The following is a 7,516-nucleotide window of genomic DNA, read 5'->3' as shown; positions in this document are numbered from 1 at the left end:
GCCTTCCCAGTCCCTTATCACGTACAAGAGCATGGCGCCAGTTGTTGGCATCTGACTTACTTGAACCGAAATGTCTACATGCATAGCAAAAGATGGCATCTTTTTTACATGAATATTCCAGCCAATCTCTGTTTTGAAACCATGAGCTGCAAAATGAGCACCTTACTAGGGCTGCTCGGTTGTGGCAAAAATCATAATCTCGATTATTTGGGTCAATAATAGATATCACGATTATTAAAAAACGATTATCCATTTACTTTGAAAACATCAATTTATAAAAAAATGTGAACAGTATGTTTTTAACCGTTGATTACCCTGAACTTTAAGTATAATTCAACTGAAAAACCAATAAAAAAAAATTGTATTTGAAAAAGAAAAAAAAAAGTAATAATAATACAAAAATAATCGTTTTATTTCGATTACGTTGTTTTCGTAATCGTTGCAAGCCATAATCGTAATTGCAATTAAAATACGATTAATTGAGCAGCCCTACGCCTTACCCCACTGTACAGGCGAGTTGGGTATTTTTTTAATATACCCGCAGGCTGTTTTGCCGAGGTCCTCCGAGGGGTGGCAGTGTTTGGGGCAACGAAGACGGCTGCGGCTGCTCCGCCTCCGTGGACGAGGCGGGAGGACGTTAGTGTCCACGACAGTGGCCGCGGGTAACGTAATGTCCCCATGATCTGAAATGTTATTACCTGCAGTAGATGCAGTGTTACTGCTGGCGATAAGGGCTGGTTGTTTTAACCATTTTCTGATGTCCATCATTGACTGCTGCTGTGTAAGCACCTTGCAGATGACTAACGCGCAGCGGCACAGGTCACGCGCACCTGACATAATAACGTTATTTACCGTTTAAATTGACCAAATAAATGCAGCAGACAATGTTATTTAACCACAATTACAATTTATTTAATTTCAACTATATTCTTCTTCTTATTATCATTATTACTACTATTATTATTATTGTTATTATATATGTAATATTTTTCACTTTACATTATTTTTTTTTTCACTTTTAATTTTTCAAATGAGGGTGCATAACGACTCAACTGAGGGTGCAATGCACCCTTATGCACCCCTGTAGAACCGGGCCTGGAACACCAACATGTTTGCATTGTCGGGCAAATGCATCTTTGATTGTAAACTGTCGAGAAGGTGGGGGCTCTCCAGCTGCCGTGTTTGCTACCAGCTGGGAAAACGGAATGGGGTGGTTGTGTTTTAGGTGTAGTTTAAAATGCGTGGTATTGCCTGCTTTTGTCGCTACCTTTTTTAAACAAATGCGACACACCGCCCGGCTCATCCAAGTCCGTAGGTTCGCCTCGTTGATTTGGCTTGAATCCAAAATACTGCCACACCGGAGAATCGAGATGTGTAGTTAGGTTTTGTAACCAATTCCATTTCACTTTAAATTCCCCGCGAGTAAGTCACACGTTGTCTCCCGCTTGTCGCTATATTATTAATTTGGCTGCTACGCTGCTGCACGTGCACGCGGAGTGTCCTGACCTGGCTGTGTGTCAGCCCCGCCCCTCACAGCGCGCGTGGCAGCCACAGCGCGCCTGGCTAAAATGCTGGTCACATCCTTATGTAAACGGCAATTTATCGAGCTCAGAAAAGTTATTAGGTCCATTTTTATTTATCGTACGATAAGTCAATTTATCGATTATCGCGACAGGCCTAGTTGTCTCCACTCTCTGTCACGCTGGAGGGGCAGGGCCTATCTCCTGATGGGCGTGCCCATGGGCGCCATCCCATCCCGCCAGGAGACCGTCACCATAGGTGCATGTCTCTCAGGGTGGGGTGCAGTGCGGCAGGGCAGGACCGCTCAGGGTCAGTGGTCTACCCAGGAGGGTGCACGCCATGTCAACGTGCTAGAGCTTCGGGCTGTGCAGCTTGCACTCACGCACTTTCTACCTCAACTGAGGGGCAAGAATATGCGTGTTCCTTGGGACAGCAGGTACACTGTTGCCCAGACGGCAGTCCCTTCTAGATAGTGGACGTTCTCACTCCACTCTGAATTTTTGTGGCTGCTATTTCTGCCCGACATGTTCGGGTCGACGGCGCCACAGCGGGGTGCCTCAGGTCGGTGTCCCTCTTCCTGAAGAGGGGCTTTACGGCAGCGTCCCCCTAGCACCCCGAGGGCTCCGGCTTGGGACCTGCCCCTGCTGCCGGATGCCCTATCATCTCCTCCCTTCGAGCCCCTGGCCCAGGTGGGGCTTTGGTGGCTGCCCACAAAGGCAGCATTTCTGCTTGCCATGGCCTCAGGGAAGCAAGTTGGGGAGTTACATGTCCTCTCCATAAACGATACATGCCCGAGGTGGGACTCTCAGGTGTTGCCCTTGGCATTCCTGCCCAGGGTGCTTCCACAAACCCACTTCAATCAGCCTGCCCAGCTGGCACGCTTTAACATTCAGGAGAACGGCACGTCGAAGTTGCTGTGCCCTGTGGGTGCCCAAAGGGCGAATATCGAGGCTACTGCCTGTATACGGCAGTCGGAGCAACTCTTGTTTTTGCCATAGCGGCACTAAAGGAGGTGTGCCCTCTACCAGTGGCTGCCCCACTGGGTTGTCGATACCATCTCACATGCCTACGGGGCCAGTGGCTGCCCCCTGTAGAGATGGCAAATCCGGATCCTTTTACGGACTCAGGGTCTTCTGAGTCAGTCATTGAAGAGATCCGGATCATACGAGTCATTTGAGTCATATGAGTCAGCATCACCAAGACCGTAGAAATCCTATCGGTGAAACCGAAAACGTATTGCATTTCACGAGCATATTAAACTGACGTTATATTAACCTCCGCTACACAGTGTATTTTGCTTTAATAACAAATGTTGATCACAAAAAAAAGGGTTATTTTGCGATTTGGCAAATCTGAGTCTGCTGTTGACTCGTGCATGAGGACGAGTCTGCTGGATCTCTGGATCTGCTGCTATATGGCTACGGCTCTGAGTCCGCACGAGTCTGCTCTGCTGTGTTTTGCACAGTGAGTCAGGATTTGCGAATCTGAGTCTGCTGTTGACTCGTGCATGACGACGAGTCTGCTGGATCTGCTGCTATATGGTTACGGCTCTGAGTCCGCACGAGTCTGCTGTGTTTTGCACAGTGAGTCAGGATTTGCGAATCTGAGTCTGTGAAGTTCCGCTGACTAACTCGTAGGCTACTGGTCTCTCTCGATAATTGACCTGGATTCACGGATCCCGCGATTTTGATTAAGTCCATAATGTTTCAGTGTAGACTTCTAACAAAATTGTCATGTTGTGCAACAGTCTCCTGCGTGTAATAGCTGCATTTCCAATAAGGATCTTACTTGGCAAAACGTTTATTTTGAACATAGCACACAAAAAGAAACAAACAATGACAAATGATAGAAAATTGCAAAACAGTTAGAATATATAAAATGTCTTAATTATACAATATCTAATCATATGCCCCCCATATTTTCTCATGGACTGCGTAATCATTGCAATACTGGTGTTTGTATGTGTTAAATCTTTTGCTTTAATAAAACATATTGATCACAAAAAAAAGGGTCATTTTGCGATTTAGCGAATCTGAGTCTGCTGTTGAATCGTGCATGATGACGAGTCTGCTGGATCTCTGGATCTGCTGCTATACGGTTACGGCTCTGAGTCCGCACGAGTCTGCTATGTTTTGCACAGTGAGTCAGGATTTGCGAATCTCTGAGTCTGCTGTTGACTCGTGCATAATATAGCCGCGGGAGCCGGGTGCTGGAGGAGGGGCTATGCTCGTGCACATGACGAGTATGGATCTCTGGATCTGCTATGCTATTACGGTTAGGAGCCGTCGGCTCCTCTGAGTCCCCACGAGTCTGCAGGAAGTTTCACTGATCCGCGTCCCCTCCCCTGAGCCAAACGATCACTCCTGGCAGCTATCCTACTTGCTAAAGGGTAGGCAGATGGACTGGGGTACGTTGTAATGTGATTTTACATGTTATAAAGAGAGTAGCGAGTGACGCAATTTATAGTTTTAATTTGTACGTCACACCAGGTGTGGGACTCAAAAGACTCGGGTTAATGGAGAGGGGAGACTCGTCACGACCAGCTCATTTCTAGGATCCGGGTTAATGATCCGGATGAATCAGGACTCGCCCATCTCTATATCAGAGTGCTGATATGGAAATGTGCGAATTTGTGTGTTTAGGTAGTCAAGAGTGAAATACTTCAGACGAATCATCTCACAGATGCACAAGGCTAACTCAACTGGCACAATACCCTCAAACAGGTCGTGAAGTATATCTGGTGGGAAACCAGTAATGGGATGGAAATGGTTCAAAGCCTTGCTGAGAGCACACTCACCTGTAACACCAAAGTGAGTGGCATTTTGTCCTTGCACAACATTCTGCACATGAAGATCATGGCAGGCCCTCGTTCTCATGGTAAACTCAGCTTCAGAAACTTCACTGGCCTGTATCTGCTCTTTAGGGCAGCAACAGAATCTGCAGACATAGTGAGCTCAGAAACACTGAACAAAGCCTGCAAGCCTTTAGGCTTTACGGGCAACCAAATTATCAGCTGCAACACACAACACAGTGCCCCTGATACACTGACCAACACTTTCAATGAAAATGCCATCCTGCTCGAGAGTGCGCAAGTCTTTCAACAAAGGTGAAAGAACACTTTGATAACCACACATCTGCAGATCAGGTACCTTGCACAGCAGAGCTAGCTGTATAACATGCAGGCTGGACCGATAACTAGCGGGCAAATTGGCGAGCAACCAGTATACTGCACAAAGCTTGTGGATCTTTCTGGATGTGCCTAAAGGGTTAGCTAGTTCAATGTCATCCACATACAAAATCAGTGACAATTTCATCTCTCCTGCTTCTGACAATAAATGATTTTCTTTGAAATATGTGCCATCTTCATGAGACATGTACATTCCAGGAGGTGAAGGTTTGCCTTCTTGGATCTTGTTTGTTTGTTTGTTTGTAGCCTTTATTTAACCAGGTTAAAAAATCCCATTGAGATCAACGATCTCTTTTTCAAGGGAGACCTGCTTGTTAAGAAGATCAGTATTTTTAAACATTGTTTGAAGCATCTGTAGTATTGGAACATACACTGTTGTGTGTCCACTGGAATCCATATCATACTGCACTGGCATTAGCAAAGGGTAGTTACTCCTTACAAATGTTTTCCTTCGCTTAGTAGTGGACAGCTCTGCACCTTCTGTAGTTACACTGACAAAAACATTATTTTTCATGATAGATTCTACTAATTCATGAAGAAGGGCATCACTGATCGACGGATCATGCTCTTGAAAAACCCTGATTACAGAGTCCCTCACAAGAGGTTTGGACAAAGAGAATATTTGTGTCAAGTTTTCAACTATGTCCTGTATAGCCATCTCTGATACATGAAGAACACAGTGCATTTTCAGAAACAAGGAAGCCAGATTGTCTCTTAATTGAACTCGCAATTCACCAGTATCATCTCTTTCCTCAGGAGGATTACACTCAGGAGCATGAAGCTCAGCAGAAGTCTGAGAGGTACATCCCTCATCAGAATCTACTTGACTTAGCATTGGTTGGCTGTCAGTGTCTGTCAAAACAATCTCATTCTTGAAATCTGAGACAGCACAGTCTGGATGATTCCTACTTTTGTGGGCATTGAAGGAGGAATACACATTAGTACGGTAGTGACAATCTTTGAATGGACAATCGACCATCTCATGTTGTTTTAAATGTGTCCTTAAATGACCAAGAATACTTTTATCATTGAATGCTTGCTTGAACCCACACACAGGACAGATGAATGACACACTTCCCACCTGATCTTCACTAGCAGTGGCAGAGCTGTGGGGTGGCTGGGGGTGGCCGTGGCCACCCCAGCTGAATCCTGGCCACCCTATTGGCCACCCCAAACACCCTCACCACGGGGGCCCAAACTATTTTAGATAATTAAGAAAAAAATGTTTAAGTAACCTTTCATCATTCATCAATAATTAACATTAATATAACGTTATATTGATAATGTACTCACTAAACTTACAATTCATTTAACTTATTTTCTTCCAAAAGTTAATTATCCAAAGCCTCTGTACACCCCCTTCTATTTACATGTAATGGTTTGGTCCCGCCTCCGCCTCCAAACCAAGCCCCCAGGAAGTGCGCCGGACTCAGATGAAAATATTCGTGGTGGCCAAACGGCGGTACTACACTTCCGTTTGGTTGCCAGGCCCGGAAACACTTTTTCCCATTGACTTACATGGGGAAAGAGTGGTCTGTAAATCGTTGGATAATTTTTTTTAAACTAAATAAACTACCCAGTATGAGCACTTGTATAGCCCTTATTAAAAACATTCGTTCCTTAAGTTGTAAAAATGTGCTAATAACGTTATTCTGAGAGATATTTCCCTCTGCATTATGAACGTGCATCTAACCCACGGGACTGCGCCGCCCGGCACGTTCATGTTACGTGTTCAGCACTACATGCGTTTATCTTTACCCATGGATGCACAATAAGAACGGACCCATATCGCCTTACTGCCAGCCCACGGAGCTGTAATAATGGATATATTGCACATGTTTGCTGTAATTCATCATTTGTAAAATATTATACTACATGGGCTGTATGATGTAAATCTTGTATTAAATAAAGTTAATATTACCGACGTAGATTAACGTCCCTGTAGCTTCTTATTGCACTTGCAATATACCATTAAAGGAGTTGAACGTTGCTGTTTGCTATTACTATAATACCACGCAGGGATAAGCCCGAGTTTACAACCTTTGCATGTGGGCACAACACGTTTTTAATTAGCTATACCATATGATATCGCCCGAGGAAGTCGTCATACTTATACATATATAAATAAAGATATATGTGTCAAAGCTCTAATCAAATTAACAGTTGTATTAATTATACTTGTATATATATATATGTATATATATATATATATATGTATATATATATATATATATATATGTATATATATATATGTATATATATATATGTATATATATATATATATATGTATATATATATATATATATATGTATATATATGTATATATATATATATGTATATATATACATATATATATATATATATATATATATATATATATATATATATATATATATATATATATAGCCTGTGTTGTATATTTATACACACAAATGAACAACCTTGTGTGTGTCAAATAACAAGTTGTATTGTAGTGTTTATTTTAGTGTTGTTTTACAGATGTAGCAGCTAATTTAGGACAGTTTGAAACGCGAGGGTCGTGGTCAGCCCGTGATGAAGAGCCTGCCCCCAGTCTGACTTGAGACTGCCCCCGTGATAAATAAATGTAATTATTGTGAAGCCAGCTGCAATGGATCATTGATCCACCAGGGGGTGCAGTGGGGTTCCACACTGGAGCTCATGTGAAATCAACTTCGATACAGTAAGCTGGATGTACAGTATGTCTGGTACTACTGTATAGCGGATCCACTATATCATAGTCTGTGCTAAATAAGAGACATGTAATCATTACAAAACATCACCATGTTG

The sequence above is a fragment of the Trematomus bernacchii genome, unplaced genomic scaffold (genome assembly GCF_902827165.1).
Source record: "Trematomus bernacchii unplaced genomic scaffold, fTreBer1.1, whole genome shotgun sequence".
NCBI lineage: Eukaryota > Metazoa > Chordata > Actinopteri > Perciformes > Nototheniidae > Trematomus > Trematomus bernacchii.
Note: the sequence above shows the minus strand (reverse complement) of the source record.